This window comes from Tenrec ecaudatus, chromosome 2 (assembly GCF_050624435.1).
Source record: "Tenrec ecaudatus isolate mTenEca1 chromosome 2, mTenEca1.hap1, whole genome shotgun sequence".
NCBI lineage: Eukaryota > Metazoa > Chordata > Mammalia > Afrosoricida > Tenrecidae > Tenrec > Tenrec ecaudatus.
The window spans coordinates 286,931,896-286,958,933 of record NC_134531.1 but is presented as its reverse complement, the minus strand read 5'-3'; the positions used below and the strand labels follow the sequence as shown (position 1 = coordinate 286,958,933).

At 39.6% G+C, this 27,038-nt stretch overlaps 1 protein-coding gene across 9 annotated transcripts in view; it reads right to left on the bottom strand.

Moving 5' to 3' along the window:
* The window catches only part of ZBTB20 (zinc finger and BTB domain containing 20), a 968,716-nt gene that overhangs the window by 413,551 nt on the left and 528,127 nt on the right, over positions 1-27,038 (bottom strand). For all 9 annotated transcript variants that reach the window (XM_075542488.1, XM_075542504.1, XM_075542495.1 and 6 more), the window contains one exon: positions 15,950-15,997. The gene's annotated coding sequence lies outside the window, so the exon portion shown is untranslated. The remainder of the gene's footprint in view (positions 1-15,949; positions 15,998-27,038) is intronic.

Here is a 27,038-nt window from a genome sequence, read left to right as displayed (position 1 = left end):
AGACTGCACGAGCATAAAAGGGACCTCAGAAAGATAGCATCGTTTATTAATTCATCAAAGATACAGTTTTCTTGAACTTACTATGTGCCAGGCCTCATAGTAGATAGTGAAAATACTAAGAGAAATAAACTTGGTCTGAAATATATAGGTTGGGTGTGGATGGGACGGTTAGAGAGATTAGAGATGAGATGATAAGAAAATGATAACGACAACTTCTCTGAACCGAGGGTCTATCCATATGCCCAACACAATGAACTAGATACATTTTCAGAGCTACTTCACACCCACCCTTACAGGCGTTATTGATTGATTGATTGTAAAGGACTTTATCCAGACATACAGTCAGGCTTAGGTTTTATTTTATGGGGAAAGAGGAGGCAATGATGACCAAATTTCTGTTTTGGAAAGGAAACTCTGGTCTTGTATTCATTTTAGATGCAATCCTCACTGGTTACAATATTTACTCAACAATTACCTGACAGAGACACCAGACTCCCTACAATCCTAGCTAGAGTCAGAAAAAACCTTATAACGTTGACCACTTTAGTATCATCACTGGTTTCCTATAGCCTACAGGCATTTATTGACTGTCTAATAAGAATATGTGAGTTCTTGTGATACTCTGAAAAATATACTAATTATCTGCTCAGATATACAAGTTGATAAAACAATTTAATAACAAGACAGAAATATCAGCATTTACAAAGCCATTTTATTGTGTAGGCAAAATTATTATTTACCATATATATTATTACATTTAAAAACTTCATAAAGCAATAAGATGAGTGATATTTACTTATTTTGAATAATTAAAAGCAAAAAAAAAAAACTGAGTGTGGGAATGTTAAGTAAATTGACCAAAGGCTACCCTACCTGAAGGCAAGGGAGCCAGGAATATACCACAATTCTAAAACTGAGAATGTTTGTTCTTTTTAGCGTCAAGGAGCTCTGGCAGCACTATTAGGTAAGCACTGTATTGCTAACCACAGGGTGGTGTTACAAACTGTTCCTAAATAGATCTGCAGCCTCAGAAAACCTATGCAGGGTCCTGTGAATCAGAATTGACTTGATGGCAGTGAGTTCAGTTTGGAATTTACTTAGAAAACAAAGACCTTGCAATGAATGTGGATTTGTAGTTTCATGGAAGGATCCATGGAAGAATTGTACTTTAATCTAGGCATGGAGAAAACAAAATGTTCAAGCTGGTATTTTTTTTGCACTTACTAATGTTCAAGATGTTTTGCATGTGCTCACTCAATCCTTATTTTTTAAAAATTTAAGGCAAATGCTATCATCATCATCATCATCACTTTTCAGAATGGAAACTGAACTACAGGGAAGGTAGCAAAGTCCCATAGTTGGTAAATGGCTGTGCAGTCTAAAGTCACAGAAACCAGCAGCTCACAAGTTTTCAGTGCCCTGCTCTAGTCCCTCATTCAATCCAAAGGTTACTACATACAATGGTGGCTTAAATGAAGTTCCTAGCAAAGGGCGGAGCGGGGCAGAAAAGGCATCCATTAACTGTTAGTTCCTTTCTTCCTTCAGTCTCTAAAGTGCTGTAGTTGTAATAAAAATAAAATACCTAATTAAATAAATACTAAAATATCTTGTTTTGTAAAGTATATTCTTTAAAATTTTTCATATCGTGTAGTTTAAATTTCCTAAAAATAGAATATTGAACATGGAACACAGTAAAGAGGCACCTAAAACATGTTAAAGATTAGTTAAAGGTATGGATTATCACCTATAATATAAATTTAAGTGATAAAGTCAAAACAAAAATGCATATGTACTATTTTACCAAAAAAAAAAGAAAAGTATATATCACAGAACAAATATTAGAAAGGTACATCCCCAAAGTTTGTACAGAGATTATTTATGGATCATTGTGGGTGACTTTAATTTTCCTCTCAAAGCTTATTCTTATTATTTTACCATGCCCATGCCTGCTTTCCATAATAAGAAAAGTAAAATAAAAGAGAATAATTGGGACAGGTAACACTCCTGTTTTATAGATGATAATGCTGAGGGGCAAATGATAGAATTGAGTCTCTGATTTAAGACAGAGTTTGCATAGAACACAAAGCTACTAATTCCCAATCTAGGGTGTTTCCTTTGATGCCACATTTTCTCTTTGGGTTATATCATAATTGAAGAATTCACAAGTAACCTATGAAGAAAGCCTTCTGGGGATGGTTAGACTAGAGAGACTGAGGTGGCAAATATGCTAAAAGTCCCTTCTGCCACATCAGACTACTGAAGTTGCTTTTCAATTTGGCAATTTCAAGTATGGCATTGATACCCAAGTCCAAACTAACCCTATATGTGGTAAGTTGGATTATTTTCATTCCTTCCCTCACCCTAATTTTCACTCCCTCTCTAGGACAGAATTATGTATCCAGGCACTTTAACATAGGACTTTATAGTAACTCTCAATAGAGCATGCATGTGTCTTTGTGTGAGGTTCTTTCTCTGTTTCTTGGTTTGAGTTGGGCTAAGTAGCTTGATTTGGCCAATGGGATCTTAGATATAAGCTGAGACTTTAATTTTGATCGTGTGATGTGGCTTGGTCCCTTTGGCTTCTGCAATTTGTAATAAGAAAAATTTGTCTAAGGCATTCAGTCCTTCAGGCAGGGTCCCAGAATGAGAACGATGGGGAGAAGATATGAACCTCAAAAGATCCTGACACAAAAGCATCCTTGGTGACTCATAAGTGAGAAGTAAATGTATGTGGTTGAAAGTCGTGAAACTTGGAGGTTGTTTGTTATGCAGCATTATCACAGCAACAGCTAACAGCTAAACAAATAGCTTCTAATGGTATCTTCTGGTGGCAGTCATATAGATAGATAGATAGATAGATAGATAGATAGATAGACAGATAGATAGACAGACAGATAGATAGATAGATATGACAAAAGGTTGAGAGTCTAAAAGCAGCAGAAATATACATTTTAGTTAGACATATAGGGCTTCTCACATTTTACTATGCAGGCAACTCATCTGGGATCTTGTTAAAATGCATCTTCTCACTCACTAGTTCTGGGGTGGGGCCTCAGAGTCTGTATCTCTAATAAGTTCCCAGGTGATGCTGCTGCTCCTATACTCTAAGCACAGAGGAATAAGAGGATGCATCATGGCTACCACAAAGGCACAATGGACTGAAGTGAGTCAAATGAAGAGAGGAGAGGTGAAGTGAACCACCATCTCCAGTGAGATGACCAACTGTTTTCTACAGGAAACAGACAGTTAAGCCCTCTGGGAAGAAAACAAATCAGAATGGAGTTTCGAACCAAACTTTCTACCTTTCTCTGATGATGAGACAATGAGGGTAAACGTCTCTGCAAACAAATCAAACGACATCCTTCAAATGCTAATGATAAATAGATATTCCCAGTCACAAAAGCTATGTATTTAATTTTTTTTTAACAAAACCACCTTGTCACCTTCAAAATACTCTCCATTACATTGAATACATTTGTCAAATCTGTGATTCCATTCTTGGAAACATTTTTCAAACTCATCTGTTTGGATTGCTGAAAACACCTGTTTTATTTCGTTGCCTCTTCTATGTCATCAAATCACTGTCCTTTCATGTCCCTCTGCATTCATAGAAACAAAAAGAAGTTGCAAGGAGTGAGGCCAGGTGAGCAGGAGTGTGGGGCAGAGAGTAATACTGATTTTTGTCCCAAGCCAGCTCTAAATAGAAAGCTTGATTAACAGTCTGACCTGGTGGAATGAACTCCAAATGGAGTACGAGTCAACACTTTCATCCATTTGGGAAGTTATGGAGGACCACAACGAGGTTTGTTATCAATTGACATTTCTCCCTGTTTTTGAAATGTGAAAACCACTAGTACACTTGTGTTTTTCTCACATTTCTGTCCTTGTAAGCTGTGTTAAACATCACCACAATTTCAGTGGCATTTTTCCTGAGCAAGAAATAAAATTTCACAGCCACATGCTGTTTCCTTAAATAAGATATCACACACACAAAAAAATGAATGTAGAACAAAACAGCTTTCAAGAAAAAAAAATGACTGTGAACAGAGAGAACATTCCCAGGCGATGCCACTGGGTGCACTGACTCAAAGTTGCTGGATGCCCGCTCAGCAGGAAAAATGCATACGGCAAAAGCTCTGCCCAGCAGAACTTCTTTCTTTTTTCTTTTCCTTTTCTGACATTATATATATGTGTATGTCATAATCGGCTTGATGGCAGTGTGTTTAGGGTTCTTTTGGTCTTAGAGGTCTGGCATAAATGGATTTCATTGTGTTTCGGGGAACAGTGGTATGCAGTTTAATGGAGCTCCCCCCACAAATGATGGCACAGTTTGCATTATGTTGCAATTGATAGTAACTTTTCAAAAATTTCCTGACATTCTGAGTTCATGGCAACAAGATTTTAATGTTTTCATCGGTTCCATTTGATGTATGTTTTATAGTAAAATAGAGGAAAAAGTAAAGGTGAAAGATCATACTGAAATGAATGCATTATAGTGTCTAACATGAATGAACCAGATTTCTAGAATGTTCCAAAGACCTTTAGTGTTCTATAAGTAATCATCATCAATAACACCTTAATTGGTCCTGACCAAGCAGTTTCAGCAATGATGCAGGATTGAAGGTGACATTATTTTATAACTCACCAAGCAGCATGGGGTTTATTCTATAGCAGCAGTTCTCAACCTGTGAGTCACGACCCCTTTAGGTGTCAAACGACCTTTTCACAGGGGTCGCTTAAGACTATAAAAAAACACGCATATTTCCAATGGTCTTAGGGACCGAGACACCACTCCTCTATCCGTCTCCAGGCAGATCCGCCCACACGCAGAGACTCCCACAAACAAGTACCCGGCTTGAAGACTGTTACCCATGCTACAACATGCTTCAAGACAACATTTCATTTATTGGTAATTAGAAATAAATATCTCACAATATATTGTTTTTGTGATTAATCACTATGCTTTATGTTCAATTTGTAACAATGAAAACACATCCTGCGTATCAGATGCCTATATTATGATTTATAACAACAAAATTACATTTATGAAGTAGCAATAAAAATAATTTTATGGTTCGGGGTCACCACAACATGAGGAATTGTATTAAAGGGTCATAGCATTAGGAAGGTTGAGAACCACTGTCCTATAGAATTCAGGTTTAGGGGCCCAGAATATAAGGTTAAACAGAAATAAATCTATGGCTATTGTAGAATTGCAGATACATCCCTGATTCATCTATTATAACCTATAAAGGAAAGGATTCCTAAAAATATCGAGTGGTGCTGGGTATGTTATGGTCCTTTATATGAACATACACAGTTTTTTAGATCATAGGCTGAGAACCTGTGACTCGCGAGCCCTATGCAGCTCTTTCGGTGCAAAGATGTATACTCTGAAATAAAATTGAAAAAATTTAAAGGATATTATTCAGATAATGGTGATTTCATTTGTTTGCAATAATATATTTATAGCCCTCGAATAATTTTTAAATTGCTGTGATAGACAAGATTGCCTCTTCTGTCTCAAAAGTTTGCTGACCCCTGCCTTAGATAATGAGTGGGAAAGCTTTAAAAAGAAAAAAGAATTCTTAAGCAACAACAACAATAACAAGCCCTGGGGATCATTTTTAGTCTATCAGTGAGCCATCAGGCTCACTTGCACAGAAGCTACATGTCACTATCTTGTATCTCACTTCCCTTTCTGAGATGCTTCATGGTCTCATTCCTTGTCATCCCCTGGCCCTCGACTTTCTGCTTTTCCCTATTGGCTCTCATTTTCTAACCCTCTCCCCACTAGTCAATCTAAAATCTGTTCACTCAGCCCTGGGCATCAGGAATGGGAAAGAAAAGGCCCCAAACAAAGCCAGGTCGGAGACAAGGAGCTCTAGAGAGTGGCGGACAGTGATTGGAGGCCGGCAAGTGCTCCCCACTCTGCAGGCTCTTAACTAGACAAGCCATCAGGCTTTCGCAGGGGCTTGATAGCTGTATCAAACCTCATGATTTCGAAGCTTTCATGGGCTCACAAGGACTTGCTAATTTCAAACTTTCTAACCAATTACAATCACAAAGAGCGCAGGACAATAATCACTGAGCAAAGTGAAACTGCTGGAGCAAAGCAGCCTGCCACAGGTTTCCCTCCATGGCTCTGCCATGCAAAGTGCAGCTGGGTCTCGCCTTCACAAAGTAAATAAAAACACGGTATAGAAACACAAACATTCACAATGAATCCTCACGCTCTGCTTCCTAGTGGTGGGGTGTGTAGGAGCCCTGTCCTGCATACAGCCCATTGGTTTCTGACGGTGTGAATTAAAAACTTTTGCTGTTGGTTTGAATTGAAAATATCTCAAACAGTGTTTCCTTTATTGAAACACCAAGTCTCGGATTATTAGGTTAGGCACTGTCAGCAGCGAGGCCAACCTAACCGCTTGTCATGCCATCCACTCTGAGAATAGGTGTAGTGGTGATAATGGAAGTAAAGGGAATGGTTCAGGAGGAAAATTTTTCTTATTTCAGATGATTTTCTTAGAGATTAAATGAAAACTTCTGATCCCTAAATGTGGACTATGTGATTTCCAACTTTAAAAAAAATATCCTGATAGAACATTCAAATCACCCAGTGTTCTAGGACCTGAATTTTTAATATTTTAAATGGGAAAGCTACTTAAAATAAGTGAATCAGCTGCTAAGTGATTTCTCTCTGTCTCTTCTTCTACTTTCAACTTCCAAAGGCTGAAAAAAAAATTTTTTAACATGGTATATACACTTGATATGTGCTGGTCAAGAAGGTTACTATAACTACGGAAGTCCCCAGAGTAGTTAAAAATAAGATCAGATGGAGTAATAGCAACGTTGATGAGTATTCATCACTGGTTAGTTGAAAACCAAAACCTACTGTTGGTTCCAACTCATAGCGACCCTTTCAGATGGAATAGTACTCCCCCATAGGGTTTCCCAGGCTGTTAATTTTTGGGGCAGCAGAAAACCTTCTCTCTCCTGAGGCGCAGTGGTAGGTCGGAAACGCTGACCTGGGACCAGAAGCCCATCACGGAGCGCACTGCACCAGTGCCACCCTTTGTGAACTGAAAGGTGAGAGAAATGTCAGCAAGTGATGAGACCAGTAAGCAAAGTCAAGGTTGCAAAGTAATTAACTACAGATCCCTCTGTTGTCCTTAAACTTTAGGGGAAGCAGAGGAATGCAGACAGCAATGTAAGGGGATAGATATGAGAGATGCTAGGCAGAAAACAAACAAAAAATGCAATACTTTTGTGAAATACTAAGCAAACCCCACCTCCGCCCCCACAACCTTATGATTGGTTTCTAAGACTCTTCTCAAAATGTTGTTTTTAACTTTTTTACTTTCTCTTGTATGGGGCCCGAAGCCATTCTTAGATGTCTTCTCACATGATGTTCTTTTCCCTTTGGGGTCTTAATATACTTGACTTTTCCTTACTCTTTCCATCTCCCAAACTATTTACGGGCCCTGTCTGTCTGCAGTGCAACTGAATCCCAGAAAGAACACAAGACTTTCCATTTCCACTGTGAGGCCTTCATCACTCTGGCTCTTCTTTTCGTGGAGGCTTCTCTAAAGAGAATGTTGTTCTCCACAAAAGCTGAGTATTTGCACAGAGCCCCTCCTTTTTCCTTCCCCAAAATAACTGCAGGCTACACTGACTTCACCCTCTGGAGCAGTTTACAAAACTGGCCTCCAAGCCTGATGTGACATGATAGCGATTCGTCAACAACAACAACGGACAGACAGACAGAAAGGGAACTAAACTCCATAAGGAAAAGAGGACTGAGCAAATCACAAAATATATGAATTAAGTGCAGAGTAAACTGATAGGTGATATCACCTAAAGAGAACTAGTAAATGTAAATCAACTAACAGATATATAGCAAATGAATGCATCTAAAGATGATTTCCAGCTGAAATTATTTTTGTTTTGTTTTGTTCCCAGAGACTAAATTTTTGTTAAACTTAATCCTTACTTTCTTCCCTCTCCAGCAGCAGAAACATCTGGTCGGTTTTAGATTCCCTTTGGATTTCCAACTTCAAAGGGAATTATAAAGAATAACAAATTCATGTACGGGCACTAAGAAAAATTAGAACAGCAGGAGAGAATGGTAAAATTGTCCTTATGTGACTGCTAGTGACAGGCGCCACAGGCAGAAATCTGAGAAAGACAAAGGCAGGATCATTGGTTGACAACTAGAGTTCCTGCAAGGGACTAAATCTTTGGCTATATGCAAATAGGCACAGGACCTTTAGCAACTCACACATTTAGCTGCTCTCTGCAAGGGCAGCAGTTTGAAACAACCAGGCACTCCATTAGAGAGGGGTGAGGCTTCAGACTCTCATAAGAGTGACAGTCTCCTAGCTCTTTCCTCCATCTCCCTTGACTTTCCTCCTGCCCTACTACCATGCTTCATTGCCACCTGGGCTAGAGTATACCTCTTCTCTAAGCAACCTTACCCTTGATCATTTCCCACCATGCCTGTCACTCCCCCTTCTCTACCATTTGGGGTCCCATGTTTTTCCCTTGTCCCTGGGTTTGTTAACACCACTTCCTTACCCCCCTACCCCCCCACCCCAAGTCCCCCCGGAACTGTCGGTCCCGTTGTTTTTCCTCCAGATAGTTCATCCAGCCTGTCCTATTCAGACAGACCTGTGGACAAGGGCATTCATGGAGGTCTAGACAAAGACATGTACATGCAAATATATATAGGAAGATGGGGAAATAGATCTATGTGTCTATATTTATAGGTCAAGTATTAAGATGGCGGAAGGACCTTGGGCCTCTACTCAAACACTCCTTCAATGCATGAATACCTTCTTTTATTAAATTGGAACTCTATGATGCTCACTCTCCCGACACAACGACTGGAGCCAAAGTGGATGAACAAGTAAATGTGGTGAAGAAAGCTGATGGTGCCCGGCTATCAAAAGAGATAGTGACTGGGGTCTTAAAGGCTTGAAGATAAACAAGCGGCCATCTAGCTCAGAAGCAACAAAGTCCACATGGAAGAACACACCAGCCTGTGTGATCGAGTGGTCCCAAAGGGATCAGTTACCAGGCATCAAAGAACAAAAAATCATATCATTGACTGCACACCTCCATGATAGGATCGCTGAAGACAAATGGGTGCATAAGCAAATGTGGTGAAGAAAGCTGATGGTGCCCGGCTATCAAAAGAGATAGTGTCTGGGGTCTTAAAGGCTTGAAGGTGAACAAGCGGCCATCTAGCTCAGAAGCAAATAAGTCCACATGGAAGAAGCACACCGGCCAGTGCGATCACGAGGTGCCAAGGGACCAGGTATAAGGCATCACGCAAAAAAAAACAACGATATAAGTGTGTGTATATATGTGTATATATGTATATATGTATATGTATATATATATACCATATTAAATGAAGGGGGAAGTGCAGAGTGGAGACCCAAGGAACAAGTGTCGGCCAATGGAGATCCCCTCATAGAGGGGTTTAGGAGAGGAGATGGGTTAATTAGGGTGCGAGGTAGAACCGATGAAGAACACAGCTTTCCCCCAGATCCTGGATGCTTCCTCCCCCCAACTACCATGATCCAAATTCTACCTTGCAGGACTGGATAGGGCAGAGGCTGTACACTGGTACATATGAGGGCTGGAGGTACAGGGAATCCAGGGTGGATGATACCTTCAGGACCAAGGGTGTGAGGGGCGATGCTGGGAGAGTGGAAGGTGAGTGGGTTGGAAGGGGGGAACTGATTACAAGGATCCACATGTGACCTCTTCCCTGGGAGAGGGACAGCAGAGAAGGGGGGAAGGGAGACTCCGGATAGGGCAAGATATGACAAAATAACGAGGTATAAATTACCAAGGGCACATGAGGGAGGGGGGAAAGGGGAGGGAGGGGAAAAAAAAGAGGACCTGATACAAGGGGCTTAAGTGGAGAGCAAATGCTTTGAGAATGATTGGGGCAGGGAATGTATGGATGTGCTTTATACAATTGATGTATGTATATGTATGGATGGTGATAAGAGTTGTATGGGTCCCTAATAAAATGTAAAAAAAGAAAAGAGGAGAAAAAAATGATTAGGGCAAAGACTGTACAGATGTGCTTTATACAATTGATGTATGTATATGTATGAACTGTGATAAGAATTGTATGAGCCCCTAATAAATTGTTAAAATTAAAAAAATAATAAATAAATAAATTGTCAAATGTAAAAAAAAAAAAAAAAGAGTGACAGTCTCAGAAAACCCACAAGGGCGGTTCTAGTCTGTCCTGCAGGGTTGCTATGAGTAGGAATTGGCTCAATGGCAGGAAGTTGGGTTTTGGTTTTAGGCAATGACCATCCAAAATTTAAATAGGAAGAGTTGGAAGGTTAGAAAAAGGAATGGATTCATATTTATAGTCATCTTGTTTCAACACACATTGACTTCAACTAAATAGCCACTCATAGTAACTTTTTATTATAAGGTAGTACTGCTTCTTGGGTTTCCTAGACTAAATTTTTACAGGAGCAGACAGCTTCATCTTTCTTCCAGGAAAGAAGGCTGGTGGGTTTGAACTACCCACCTTGAGGTTAGTAGCCCGATGCTCAATGGACTACACCACCAGGACTGCTTAATCATATATGAAGCATCGATAAGTTTGTTGAAAGAATAATTTGCAGGTGTGTTAAGGGTCTACTTAGCCTGCTTTGTTGTTCTTTTTCTTTTGTGATTTGGTAAGACATGGCTGAGTTAGGATGCTACTTATGACTAGATACAGTATAAGTGACTTAAGGATTCTTAGATCTACTAGTAGCTATGTCATTAGAACTTATTGGACTTCCAAGGGTCTCAAAAAAAAAAACAAGTCCTCACTATTTCCACCTTGCTTTGGATTCTTATAAAGGGAGAGCTAGGCATACAAGTTCTCCAGCAGTGGAGGAGCAGGTTGAAGTGCGCTAGGGATACGTGCAGTTGTGCCACATTATGCTTGTGTGCTTGGTATCACTTTACAGAACTGGATGTCTTCTCTGTCATTTTCCTCGCAAAACTGAAACACAGGCCTTGATGTAATCAAACAATGGAAAATGAGAACAGTTACAGTACAATTTTGCCACTGTAATTACCTCTGATAAACGGCTTCTCCTCATTCCTCTTTTATGTGCAGTGTGTATAGCAACAATAATAAAAGATAAACAAAGACGCGATTAACCAATCAACTTGTTTGCAGACCAAGAGAGAGAGAAATAGTCAAGGCTAAAGTGTCTTTAAATAATTGATTTCAAGAATCTTCCAACTTAGTAGGTAGCATTTAGAGGATAAAGACCTCCACCCCACACACCTATTTGGATGATTCACAACGGGCCATGTAAAAACCAGAAAGAGAATTATTTTTAACCAAAATTTGTAAGTCAACAGCACAAGAATAGTGTTTTCATAGGTTAGGAGAGAACAACGGGAACCAATTCTCTGCAGAGCCTACTATATGATTTCCCAATGAAGCACACGCCCCCAAGAAAAGACCATCCCCAAAGCGTGCACTTCATGTCACGGACAATGAAGGGAACAGGAACATTTCTCCTTAGCACGCCCCCTGCTAAAAAGCTGAACAAATAATCTCGAATGCCTCTACCTTGGGTGCGCATATGGACACACGCGAGTGTGCACCCATACTCACTGAGATGCAAATAGTATCCCTAGAAAGGATAATAATTATGTACACACTATCATGGCAGAGCAGTGAGGGTTCACCTGGGTATAACACACACACACACACACACACACACAATTCTGGGTAATCTTATTCTTCTTTTTAGAAGGTTGTTTATATTCTTGTATTGTATGGCATGAACCACATAGTCTAGGCACTACATATAAGAAAAGAAAGCTGAAAACGTGCTGTTACAATAACTGTTGCAGTTGTTGTGTACTGTCTATTCAATTCTACCCTCAAAGGGTTTCCTCAAAGGGTTTCCTCGGCTGAAATCATTGTAAGAGTAGATCATTAGGTCTTTTCTCTCACATATTTTGTTAATGTCGGTCTTGAAATAACCATCGGCTGTTTTAACACCTACATGTTATGGGCTATGGTAAAACATCTTCTTTGCCCTTAAAAATAGTATATTGTGCAGTTCCTCCCAATCTTTCCTTGTGTCCTCTGTCTTAGTGCCTCCCTTTCAGATACATCCCTGACCTTTGGCTGACATTTCAATGATGGGCAGAGGGAGTAGGGATGGAAAAAAGAATGTTGTATTGCTTACACCATCCTGGCAATTTTTACAGATGTTTTCTTGGGACAGTTTATTGCTGATAGTTATTATTTCTTTCCTTCCCCCCCCCCCCATGTACTTTGTTGTACCAGCTTTGACTGAAAATATTTCGTATGCATCCATACTGTAAACCCTCGTGATTTCCTAGAGATTTAGTGTGGTGAAGAAGTTCTTTTCATTTTTTGCTTTCCCAAGGGTTAGACACATCAATATTCTAGCTACTCACTTTCGAGGCCAATGGAAAATGTGCTCCTAAGATTAAGTAGAACTGAGTCTCACATAAATTCAGTTTACACTGATGCTGCATAGTGACACGCATCCTGAATTTCTGATGAGTGCAATACACCTGTTTGACAACACATTGCTACTGAAAGCCACGGACTTGCAATCCACTGGTAGCGAATGAGGACAAAACCCTAAATGGGATTTTCCATGGAGAAGCTTAAGGAGCTCTAGGGGCACAGTTGTTGCGCATTTGACTGCTAACTGGGAGGTTGCCGGTCAAATCCCCTAGTCTCTCTACAAGCAAGATGCGGCAGTTTGCTACCAGAGTGACAACGTCAGAACCTGCGAGGCTGTTAGACCCTGTCACGTGGAGTCACTGTGAGTCCGACGCACACCAATGGCACCCAATAACAGCAGGAAGCCTCCTTTGCACAGCACATTCATCATCTCAGGGGCTGGCGCTTCCAGAGAGGACCAGGTCAGCGTTACATGGCCACACTTAGGGTAAGCCTGAGCAACAGATGCAGGCACCCAGGATGTGTCCTTCATTGCATAATAGACCACTTTCCAGCAGTTCCACTTCTCCAAGACATACAGCTTTATGGCTTTGTTTTCAATTACTATAAAACTCTACCCCTCTTCTCAGAGTTCCCAGAGCTACATACTCCCAAGTGTCAAACTTCCCTCTCTGCTAATAAGTTGCAAAACATGCTGAGCTTTTTAATCCTATGTCACCTTCAGTTTAAGCAGATTGACCATGTTCATAGATAGTCTGGAGTTCTAGTCAGACGACTTGTGATGTTTAAATTTCAGATACATGCACATACACAGTCATGAGTACAAGTGACATTGCATAGATTGGCAGGAAAAGATCGTCTCAAGTTTGAGTCATGTAAAAAAGAAAAGAACCACAACAAGAAAAAGCCAAGGGGAAAAACACAGTGCCCACAAGAAACCTCGTCAAACCCTTGAAGAGCATCCCAGGCTAACCAGATGGCCCTTGGGCTTACAACTTTGTGTGAGAATATTAAAAACAGGCTGATAAAGCCTTCCTATAATCAATCACTATATCTTAGAAAATATGAAGGTCTGCTTCTCAGAGGCGAAAACAAAATTTTATGTACAAAGATTATGATTTATTTGAATATTTCTAACATCAACATATAAGGCATCTTAATGCAGTTGAAATATTAAAGGACAAAATGCTTTATGTTGTCTGGGGCTTGCTTCAAAATCACATGAGGATGTAGATGAAGCACGATAAAGCTATAACTTGACCATTGCACAAGGTGGGTGATGGATACATGAAGTTCTTCATAGTATGTCTGAGTTTGCTCTCGCATGCCAAGTTACACTGACTTCTTTCACATCAATACACTGGAGAAAATCTGTCTTGAAATCTTCTATTATTAAGAAAACTTAAAATATATACTAATTTTAAATTTCATTTATTTATTTATTATTTATATTTGATTGACTTACTTTTTGTAAGCAAGATAAGGGGGAAACATAAAAGTTAAAACAAAAACTCTCAATGTTTCCACTGTTAATCACTTAGATGAAAGTAAACGATTCCTCTTTGGGAATAGTATTTATTTATTTTAAATGACATATATAGGGACTATGGAATTTTATGTAAAATCCTTAGGTTAAAATTTAAAAGCAAGACACAAAATCACATAGAAAGTGATTGTAGCATGTTAAAAAATATATCCTCAGGGGGAAATGGAGAGGAAGGAAATCTATCAAACAGTTATTAATGACTCGGCTTAGATTATAGAAATAATTATGTTAATTTTTCTTCATTTTACTTCTATGTATTTTCCTAAATTATTTTAATGAGCATGTATCATTTTTTTAATGAAAACAAATACTTATTCATTAATGGCTAAAATGTGCTCTCCTTTTCATTCACTAAACAGAGAAACTGCATAGTTTACATTTTCATAACTAGAAGTGAAATATACCAACAGGAAAAGAAACGCCAATACAGATCCTATCTGATCATTGGAACATAAAGAGCTTTCTGTGGGGGGCACAGAGAGGGGTGAAGAACTGGCTCCTTTGCAAGGTGGAAAAGAGTGTGAAATTCAGACCCTTTAGTGATGAAATCATTTTGGGATGAATGCAAAGGGAGCAACAAATTAAAGTTGTCGCACAAGCCTGTCCCTTGAGCACCTGGCCCTTCCCATGGCTGGAGTTTCTTTGGGGCAGCATCATACGTAAAGTGTGAAAATGGGGAAGGAAAGGGAGTTTTGAGCCCAAAGGCACATGGATTTCACAGGAAAGACTGATATTTTCAGAGGGCTAGTTAGAAATAATGCTGCGGAGGTGGATGAGGAATGTCCCTGAGGGAAAGCTATCCGTATTACCCCCAAGAGATTATTTCCCCCATTTTATGCATATTCATATACAGTGAAGTCAAGGGTAACGTTTACAGGTGTGGATGGATATGATGTTCATGACTAAGCATCCCTGGCTGGAGCCTGGTAGGATACAGTCAGATGCTGGGCAGTCGCCACTGCCACGCTCCCCACTCCTCAATATGTTTGCCGGGGCATTCAGTGCAGGCCGACCTCTAGCAATGTAGCAGTTTCAGGCTCTGTTGTGGTGAGTTACGCTCCTGTACCCCGAGTCCTGCGCTACGTTCTCCTCCTGGCCTCGCAACTCTGGGGAAGTGCTACCGCTAGAAGCACCTCGAGGTCTCGAAACTTCACATGGCTACAGGGCACTTCCCTTCCTTCCATGTGTGTGGGCAAGAACAATCATGTCTGATTCTAGGGTTCTTCCAAATAAAGCACGTGCACTTCAAACTTGACGAATATCACAGACTAATAATAGTTACTCCTTTTTATTATAAAAAATGTGAAAGAATCCAGCATTCCACTTGGAAAACAGTTCTGCTCAATCTCACCATAATGCCATCAGAGCAGTGCCTGGCAGGTGGGGGTCAAACCCTAACTCACTCAGACGCGAAGCTAACGGGGGGGGGGGGGGGGGGCTCTATGTACCAAGGGGAGCCCAGAAGACAGCCCTCGTGATCGACTTCTGAGAAATTAGCCACTGAGAACCCGACGCAGCACAGTTCTCCTGGCTCACCATGAAAGGAAATACTCTCCACAGCAACTGGTAAACTGGTCCTTTCAGGAGTCTTCTTTGGAAATAAATACCTCTGGAAAGCTCTTCCAAACAAGTCCTTTGAATAATCCCACCTCTGTGTAGCAAAGTCATTCCAAAATGTTTTTCAAGACCTTTGGTAAACAGTTCTTGGAATCATGTTTCATAACCTTGATGGTTTTTGATATGGCAGATATACCCTTCATCACATTTCAAATACGTTCTGCTCAAGTGTGTGTTCTTGGGGTGATGGTCTCTCCACAGTTTGGGGATCAAATAACTTCTGAGGGAAGCAGAAATACGTGACTTCTTGGTATCTCAATAATTTGGACGGTCTTTAAGAGATAACACAAGTTACTTACCAGACAGCAGTATCACCAGGAGGATCCAGTTAGAGATGATGGAACATTCTGAAATATAAAGAGTAACGTAAATGCCAGTGTTTATTTAATTGTATGACAGGCTAGTGATCATAGAAAGCAACCCCTTTGCTCTCCCTTGGAGACGCTGACTTACACTTCCACAGGGTGCCTCCCTTGGGAAGTGAAAAGAGGACTGTGCTCTGAGAAGCGGGCTTCTCCAACCCTCTATTTGCCTGTTTACAACTCTGAGGGCTCTAACCACTCACAACCAGTTGTGAGTCACTTGCTGCTCGTTTCTGCAATTCACTGTAGCTTGTGTTGAGAACGTTATGCTTTATGGTTAATTATCCATGGTCTGCTTTAAAAATAAATCAAACCATTGTGAACCACCAGGATTTGCAGCTCCATTTGAACTTCCCTGTACTTTTGATTAAACATTTTATAAATAAAAACAAACTGGTTTCTCCTTGTTTTGGGTTGCTTGTTCTTTGCGCTCAGGATATAAATATTGTGGCAGTGGTGGGTGAACAAGTTATGGATTATTTACCCGAGTTTCATGAGCTGTGAGTTACTGGCCTTATCATCTTACGTGAGTATAATAAATGTGTAGATTATATTCCAAGTCCTGACAGACAAATGGAGCAAGCGAACTGGAAACCTTTCAAAACCAAAACCTTCTATGCTAAGTCACAGAGCAACCAAACAACCCCCGAATTAACATTTTAAAAACTTCTACTATGGAACAACAAGATCCTCAAATATTGTAGAATCTGCATTTTAAAAACGGCATCCCTAAAAAGCGGCCATCCATCAATAATTCCATATGCTTTTATTTTCACCTGCTTTTATAATTTAGAATCCATACGTGGTTTCCCCAGCGATCTACCCCACTGTCACCTTCGTCACCAGAATGCAATCTTGAAAATGAACATCATGATTAATTTACATGAAAATTGATTTAGAAAGGTCAGGAATTACTCTCTAGGTCAAAGTAGAAAAACCCTACATAAAAGTTTTTATAAAGTTTGTGTATAGCCCCCATAATAGGACTTCTATAAATCAAGTAAATCTTAATAATTGAGGTAAAAAAAGACAAAGGCCAGGATTTCAAAGAACCCAGTGGCACAGTGCTGAGAATTATGTTAGAATTACATATGAATATGTATGTGAAACTTTTGCATATGAAACTTCCCAAAACAGTTTGCCCCTAATTATGTTTTTCAAGGATCAAATGAGATGTGGGGCATTGGCCACTAAAAAGAATCTCTAAGGAAGATATGGGGTCATGGGCGATGCGAGCAATTAATACACTTAGCTGCTAACTTTAAGGCTAGATGTTCAAATCCACCTAGAGGTGCCTTGGAAGCCTGGTCTGTCTCTGGTAGGTCACTTCCCAAAACTCAGTCCCTATATTGGGTTGCTATGAGTTGGAATTGACTGTGACAACCAGCTGTTGGTTGGTCAGAAAAGATGCCAAGCTGCCTAAAAGAATGTGCTACTTTTTATAAAGATAAAGGAGTTAAGGCAACAAGGGTTTTCCTGTAAACAGAGATTTGTCCACTGCTGGAACTTGAAAGCTCTATCAGATTCAATCTTACCCTTGACTGCTTTGCATGGCTTGCTGGTTACCTGCCTAAGCATAAGTCCCCAGCAGGTACCTCACTAAGTCATTCAAACCTGGGAACGTTCTTATGCCGTGGCTGCTAGGTACTTGTACAAACAGAATGATCTTGCTTTAAGCAGTGGCTGAAGTTCTTGCTGCAACATTTAAAAATACCTCTTATTACTGCCAACAGAGAGCAAAAGCAAATTAAAAGAGCTGTAAAGGACTCCTGAAAAAAAATCAGAAAATATTTAACACTTTCCCTAACTTCTTGCCTGGCCCTTGGAGTAGAAAGTTTAGGTCTGCCAGCCCGTCCCGATTCTGGATCCCACACTTTTATGTTGTTAGGTGTCACTAAGTCGGCGTTCCCGCCTAGTGACCCTATCTATTTACAACAGAACGAAAGAACGCCTGCTCTTAGTCCATACTCACAATTGCTATGTTATGGAGCGCCCACGTTACAGAGAAAACTTAGCAGTTGTCTGTGCCCTTAGGGCTGTGATTGCAACAGAAAAATGAGAGCAGAGCAGGATCGGCTGGTAATCATTGAACACTGAATGGTCCGTTATGTCATCTAAGGTGAAAGTGTAGAAACCCACCCAAGGGAAGTGAAAAGGATTCTGAAAAGGTAAGCAAGGAAAAAAAAATTTCTCCACTTCTTTTATGACCAGACCTATGCAACTTTGCTTTTCAATAGTTTTTTCAAAATTGTGAATTAGGTGGGGGTAAACACTTGCAGACTATCAGATACTTCCAACGTTTTTTGAGCACCTCCACCACAACAGAGCCCTCAATTTTCTTTTCAATCCTGGCAGCCGACTTAAAAGTGAGGATATTAAACATGCTTTCCTGTATGTAGAAGTAGAAGGCACTAAATTTAGAACTTGGTTATCATGACAGTGTTGCAATTATCTCAAAATACATGTGTTACAATCATGATTGTGTTACAATTATCTCAAAAAACAAAATAAAACTCACCACCATCAAGTTAATTCTAACTCATAGTGAGCCCACAGGAAAGAGTAGAACTGCCCTTCGAGTTGCCCTGCCTGTCAGTATTGAAAGGAGAAGGAAACCTCGTCTTTCTTCCAAAGGATGACTGGTGCCTTCGAACTGGTGACGCTGTGGTTACCAGCCTGATGGAGAACCAACTCTGCCATCAGTATAGATTCCAGGAGAATTCAATTTAGTAAAAAAAAATTAATCAGGTACATTCACACAAAAAATTGCCCGTATAAACCCAACCCCGCTATATATAAAGGGGTACTTAGAAAACATGGATAGGATGCCCTGGTTAAAGACTCAAATGTGTCTGAGCCATAAATGATATTAAGAGAAAATGCTCCAAGGTAATGTATTTATAAAATATTTTATATACTTCTCTTATTCATAAAATACTATATATACAGTCAACATTGGTATACAGAGTCATGGTAATCCCAATAATCTCGATCACCCATTCAGAAAATTAGACCAGATAAACTAGGCAAAACCTCCTGGCTTTGATTTCTATCTTTAAGTCTCGACTTTTTTCATACCAAACGAATCCAGAATTGCAATAGCTAACATGTAAGAGTAAAGTTACACAAATTATAAAATAACCTGAAGCTTTTTAAAAATCAAAGGAAAACAAATCTTGCTTCCTAGCTTCGGTAAAATTGAATGAGCCAATTTGATGTTTGTGACATTCAGAAGTAAAGGTGAACTTAAAGGAATCATGCTGATATAAAATACAAGGGGATGAAGTACCTTCATAGTTCCTACTCATATATAAGTAATGGAAGCCCTCCTCTCTCCTATCTCTGTGCACTCTTAGCATTACCAGGGCCGCCAACACAACCACCACCTCCCACCTCTCCACACACTTGATCTTACCTTCCTACTGGAACACCCACGAGACCTAGAGCTGTGCTTCCAAATCCGCTTTTCAACTAGGTGAGAGGAAGAAACTAAAGGAAAGAGTGAAATAAGCCGATCAAAGGCCCTCCTTCCCTCCTTATCTGACAAATGCCTGGTTCCCGGAGGACATCGATACAGGCAGTAAAACGAAATATTATAACAGGAAGGAAGGGCCATTGACCAGTTTGTGGATCTCCTCCCTCTATTCCCTCTAATGCTGGAAAAGCAAAACAGACTTTTACCATCTGTGTGAACTCGAAGAAAGGCCGTGCAGCCAGTCCACAAGGTGTTGTAGCGAGTAAGCAAGCAGCAAAGGAGCAGTCCAGAAAGCACGCATTATGAAGTACAACTCTTTGCTTGGAGCTTCATTCTATAGGGAATTCCAATTAAGTGTCTGCACTGTAGCCTCTACCCAGGTTCCCTTTCTCTCAGATTCTGTGATTTGAATGGCCTTCATCATGGGGGTGGGGGTGGAAGCTGCTTTCCACACCTAACTCTCAATGTGAAAATCAAGAAGAAGATAGGGCTTACATAACTGGATTTTAGTATACCGTATACACTCAGGTAGAAGCCGAGTTTTTCAGCACAAAAAATGTGCTGAAAAACTGGGGTTTGGCTTATACACAGGTCAGTGGTACCCCAGCGAGGTGTAAAATCTCACGGGTGATTGCCGTTCCTCCACTGTTCATTCAAAGCCCCCCTGACACTGCAGGGATTTGAATGTTTGTTTACTCACATCTAACCAATCAAAGCTGTTCTATGACGTGGACGGCTCTGATTCACAGAAGCACCTGTAGTGATTCACTTACGCCAGCAGCTGAACTGGTAAGGATGTGTCTGTGGCTGCGCTCTGTCTCTCCCCTCTGGTCTCTGTGTTAATTCACATCCTGCATTTCCCACCCTAGGCTTATACTCGAGTCAATCAGTTTTTCTGGTTTCCCAGGTAATATTTAGGTACCTCGGCTTATACTCGGGTCGACTTATATTCAAGTATATACGGTAAATCATTATTACACCGGATACATTTCAAATGAAAACACACGCGTGAGCGCGAACACACACACACACACACACACCTTCCTTATTCTCTATTTTAAAATTAATTTCATCGTTTATATGTTGTTATTTTCCATAATATAATTATTATGAAGTCAGGATTAAACACCTCAGAATTATTTTAGTTTGATATTACCTGGAAAATTCACCACCTCATGGAAGGTCACAAAATCCTGTCTGAGAGTCAGTCAAGGCACCGACAATTATGGGATGTTCAACTGCAGGCTAGGACAACTACAAATGGCCCTGGATGTTAACTACCTCCCTTCTAAGCATTCTGCTAAAAAGGGGGAAAAACTGTAAGTTTCCCCATCTGTTATTTCCCTTTGGCTGTAGAAAAGTAAAATTATGCAAGAGCTTTTGAATGTAAAGACTGTGTGTGCTTTTTTCCCTTTTGGTCTCTGTGTGCTGGGTATGTGATGTTGTGTAACTGAGCACAGAGTAGGCGGTTAGCGTTTACTATTGATTTACACTATGTCATCTAATGAATTTAGAACACTAAAATGAAAGGAGCAGGAGGAGGAAAAAAAAGAGAGGAACAAGGGAGAAAGGAAGGGGAGGAAGAAAGAGCTTACTTAGGGAAACAATGCTAATGTCTGGAATAGATAGCTTCATTCTTACTCCCTGGAGCTCTGACTTAGTTACTGTTCCGGTTTTAGAAAAATGGACTTGAGCTGGTGACCCCCATATTCCAATCCTATCTCTAATGAGGCTTGCTGGCAGGTGAACGTCTGAAAGTACTAATGTGTCAAATTACTTGAAAACAATTCCACTAAACTGTCAGGCGTCTCCATATGCACCTATTTATCATTCTCTATGCATTGGTGCATCTGTATCTGTGACAGCCAATGCTATGGTCCAGCTAGTTTACCTAGCCCCAAATATTATTTGAAAGACACACAGAGATAGCAGCATGCTTAAGAAAAATACATGTATATTGTTTTTATCCATCTCCCTTAGAAATGCATAAGAAGGTATTTATAAACCTTATAACATATTTCTTTGGGGGAAATAAAGGTTGCAGATTATTAGGCTGAATAGCACAGCCTAACATAAGATAATAAAAGATAAATGGACAAAATGAGGAAGGATCCTAAAATGAAGAAGATTTATAAGAGAGATTTAAATAATATTTTGCATCTGTAGGAATAATTATAGATATCCTCAATCCAACGAGACTGCAATGTGCTCCCCAGGCCATACAGTGTGTCCCCGAGGGTCCAGCTTTCTGTCGGGGTAATGTTGACCCACTCGACCTTCCTTTATCTGAGTCTCCTCTTAAGCTTGAGAAAAACCATTCAGGTGAGAAAGAGCCAGCCAGAGAGTGAGGTAGAGAAATGCATTTCTTTACTGAATGTGTGGCTTGCAGATGACAACTGGAACAAATTAGAGGAAATCAACCAAAGGAGAGAACAAGGGGTTGTGAATTCCTTTCTGATCATCCACAGATTTTTAGTATTTCACCCAACTCAGTCTGTTACATCTGTTAGGGGCTATCGAGTCAAAGCAACCCTAGCTATGTACAATAGGTCCGGAGCCATTTTCACAATAGCCGCGGAGCTTCGGCTCATTGTTGCAGCCACTCCATAAAGCTATCACACTAAAGTCTTCTCATTTTCAAGGACCCTCTGCTTTATGAAGAATACTATCCTAATAACGTGTCCAAAGTGTAAGGCTTTGCTTTTAAGTAGTATTCTAGCTGGACTTATCCCAAGGCAGATTTGTTTGTTAGCTTGTATGTCCAACAGTCTTTGCCAACACCATAATGCAAACGAATCAATTCTTTTTCCCTCCACATTTAGTGCCCAGCTTTTGCATGCATATGATGCAATTGAAAATACTAGAGTCCTTAGTCCTGTAAGTGACATCCTTACATTTTAAAGTGGTCTTTGTGTAGAAGATTAACTCAGAGCCAAGCATCATTGGATTTCTTAGCTGTTGTTTCCATGGGTGTTGATTGTGAAGTCAAATAAAATAACAACTTCAACATACTTTTTCCATTTGTCATGATGCTGTTTACTGGTCTGATTGTGAAGATTTTTATTTTCTGTATGCTGAGTTATAATCAAATTGAAGGCTTTGATCTTCATTTTCAGGTAGTAAGCTTGTGGTATATGCCTTTAGCTAGTGGATAGTGAATCTTCCTCTAAAACTGACTGCAAATTCTTCTTCAGAAAGTCCAGTTTCATAAACCATTTGTTCAGTATACAGGTTGAATACTTACCTGAATAGCTACAACCTGGAAACACACCTTTTCTGACTTTCAATCATGTAGTATTCCCTTATTCTGTTCAAAGACCACCTCAGTCAATACATAGGCTCAATAATGAGAATACAAATAAATAATCTGGAATTCCCATTATCCATCTTTCATCAGCAATGATATCCCTTGTTTCAAGTCCTATGCTAAATCTGACTTGAATCTTTGGCAGTTCTCTGTTGATGAACTACTGTAATTTAAAAAAATTTCTATTCCACAATGTTTTACTTGCATGTGATATTAATGATATTGTTTAATAATTTCTGCATTCTCTTGGATGCATCATTTGAACTGGCCACAAATATGGATCTCTGCCACTCAGTTAGCCAGCTAAATGTCTTCCAAATTCTATGGCATACACTAGGAAGTGCTTCAAGCACCGCTATCATTTTGTTGGAATATTTCAATCGGCATTCCATCAATTCCTAAAGAATTGTTCTTCAACAACACCTTCAATGTAGCTTTGACTTCTTATTTCAATACCCTTTTTGTTCAATACCCACCAATTATTTTTGGTAGTACCTCTTCCTTCCCAATAGTGTCACTGGGATGTGTGTTTGTACTGTGGACAATAACACAAAGGAATGATACCACAATGAATGTCTATAAAATTTCTGTGTGGTGCTTCAGTAAAATTTTTTTTTCAGAAAAAAAATCTTTATAGCTAGCGATAACAATAAAATTCTCATTTGTAAGTCCAGCTTACATGTATCACTATACCTACATGGATAAAATTCTACTCCAGCGTACTTTGTGAATCTTCCATTCTGCTCCTCTGACTAGAGCTGCTATTATGGTCCAGCTACGATGCTGTGGACAACAAAGCACTGCACTTCATATGCACATGACAAGCACACGTGGTTTCTTGCTGAGGCCAGAGTTTTTGTCGTTTTTGATTCCGTGAAATTTTCAGGTGTTCTCATTACAACAGTGTGGTATTGAGTATTTGCGAACCTGTATCCATGGCTTTTTTTTTAGAATAAAATACTAATTAAAGGAAAAGAAAATGAAATATTTAAAAAGCTAAGTTACTAATAATGCCTTAGCTAATAATTTTGTGATTCAAAGTTTAGAGATTTTATGACTTTTGGTGTTAGTATTAACATAACTCAAGAAATACTATTTAACCCACATACAACTATTTTTTATTACATACAAGTCTATGATTAAAATTGATACTAAAAGTACTCAGGATTCTTAATGGTCTAGTACTTAAGGGTCCATGTGGGCCTTGACATCAGGTGTTACTACACTGGATAATATCTACCCTGGTGACATCAATGTTCCTTTCACCGTCTTTTGCTACTTCCTGCATTATTCAACATTTTCCCCTTACTATCCTGTAATAGGTACTGGGACTCAAGGCTGGACGTGTTTCTTCAATTCGCTCTGCTTGAGAAATATTTGAGTGTGCACGTCCCTTTTGGTTTCTAATTGAAGTTCTTTGCAGTTTACTTTGTTTTCTCAAGACACGTTTTGAAATATTCCATTCAGCTTTTTCACTCCCTCATTTCTTCCATTCCCTTTAGCTACTCGAGGCGCAAGAACACGTTTCAGAGTCTCTACTGACAAAAATTTTGTTCTTTTATATCTTTCATTTTTAATGGCTGTTTTCTTTCATCATGCATACTATCCCTGATGTCACCTCACAACTTGCCTGCTCTTCCGTCATTAGTGTTCAATGCATTCAATGTGCTTTACCTTGAGAAGATTAAATAGGCACTCACCTTACCCATTACCCCACCCCACAAGACGCTTTAAAAGATAGATGGTTGTATGTACCTAGCAAAGTGCTTGGCATACTCTTTATGCTCTGTAAATGACCGGCAAACAGCAAAATGTGGCAAAACTATTTTAAAAGAATACTTGAACAGCTTCAGAAAAATATATTAATTTCCCCTCTATTTTTAGGCTCTATCACTTATCTACAAAAAATAATGATGTAAGGGAAATATCTGGCAGTTATTTGGGGGTCAGTTGGCTTCAGTTCCACATTATTAGAAAAAAAGCTTAACAAAATTATAATATTGATAAAATCAGAAAAGTTTTATGTTCATTTCCACCAGCCTTTTGAACTATTTTTCATTTTAGTCATGGGTACAGAAAAGTCCATTTGAATTCCCACAGACACATTCTAAAGGAAAAGTCATGGGATATCAAGATAATTCATCTTTTAAAAATATTGAGCAGAATGTAACCATTTAGTAATGGGAGCAAGAATGGTACTTTTTTTCCTTGAAGGGCAAGTCAGGTTGAGTTTTGATTAGGTTATGCAAATTTATATTAATAGAAGGGCAACCAAGAATGTTCTGATTTCCATTTACTTGGTTAAATAGAAGATTCATGAGAGAAAAATAAATTCTGGATTAGAATGTCAGAAATGCCATATTTTAGTTAATTGGAGAATGAGACCTTTAGAGAAAGAATTGCAACTACAATCTTTCAAAATTTTCAGTTGAAGAGTCCATCAAAAGCACATTAGGTAGTAGTGACCATATTACTTGGAAGGTAATCACATACCTTGGACCTGTTGTCAGGAGACACCAGTCCATGGAGAAAAAATATCATGCTTAGTAAATGGGAGGGGAAGATAAAAAAAGAAGCCGACATTGGACAAGAAGGGATGACACCGTGGCTGCGCAGATGGGCTCAGACAGGAGAAGAATGGTGAGGAGGACGCAGGACTGTGCAAGTTTCCTTCTGTTGTCCACGGGGTTGCTATGAGTTGGAACCGACTCAAAGACCTGAGACTCTGGCAGCCAAGTCCCTGTTACTCAGAGACCCTTCTCATGTCTCAGTTCTCCTTTAATCTGTTCAGACTTTAGTAGGAAACACATTCGGACTTTTGCCTTTTTTGTGACTGAGAGAGTGTGGCCATTAGCATTATGCCGTTGCATTTCTCTGGAGCCTCTTCCACAGGATGATCTGTTTCAAAATATATTCTTTGTCAAATGGAGCGCATTCTCAAAATATGTTATTTGTAAAGTGAACCTCATATATCATGAGGGCTTCCCGTCTGCCATTGACTAATTATTTATAACATCAGGCCCAAAGGTTGTCAATTCCAACTCATTCTGTAATAGTAGGGAAAAAAATGCCTGGCAACCAGCTTCCATTAAGATTACAGACAAGAAACCCCATTCTTCAGACAAGAGACCCCATTCTTCATTGAAGATCCAGCAGTCTAGAGAGAGAGTTTCAACATGCTATCAGGATGTCCTATACATATTGCTTACCCTTTGTTTGTTATTGCAGGTTTTCAAATATATATATCTATACACCAAAGGCTTATTTATTGTATTCCCACTCATTTTTTCAGTTTGCTGCACTGTCATTAGATCTGTGTTGCTATGTTGCTGGAAGCTATGCCACGAATACTATCCAATACCAGTGAGAGTCATCCATGGTGCACAAGTTTCAGAAGAGTTTCCATACTAAGAACAGACTAGGAAGAAGGAGGGGTGGTTCACTTCTGAGATATTAGCCAAAGAAAACCTTATGAAAAACAGTAAAATGCTGTCTGTTAAAGTGTCAGAAACTGAGTGTCCATAATTTAGAAAGCACTCAAAATATGACTGAGATAGACCTACCTCCTCAAAGCACAGGCAATCTTTTTATTTTTTTAATCAGTTTATTGGGAGCTCTTACAGTTCTTATAACATTTCATACATCAATTGTATCAAGCATATTTGTACATATGTTGCCATCATCATTTCCAAAGCATTTTCTATTGGAACCCTTAGTATAAGCTCCTCTTACCACCCCCCCACCTTCCCACACTTGTGAATCCTTGATCAATTATATATAGTTATTATGATTTCATCTTATACTGTTCGTAGTATCCCTTCTGTTATTCATCCTCTTCTGGTGGGGGTGGGGGCTATATATCCAACCTTGTGATGGGTTCGCACTTTTTCTCCCCGACCACCCACCTGACCTCATGGCATCACTACTCCCACTATTGTTCCAAAGGGGTTTATCTGTCCTGAATGCCATGTGTAGAGAGCTCTTCTCTGTACAAAAGTGTGTTCGCTGGTCCAGCAAGATTTGTAGGGTAAAACTGGGTCATGGTAGTAAGGGTACGGGAAGCATTAAGGAACTAGAGGAAGAAGTGTGATTCATTGGTGCTAAACGACACCTTGGCTGAATCATCCCTTCCTTATAACCTTTCCGTGAGGGGGTAACCAATAAAATGATTTTTAAAAAGATCTATGTTGAAGTATAATACTTTTGTGATAGGATAGTATCAATATGCCTTCGAAGAAGACAAG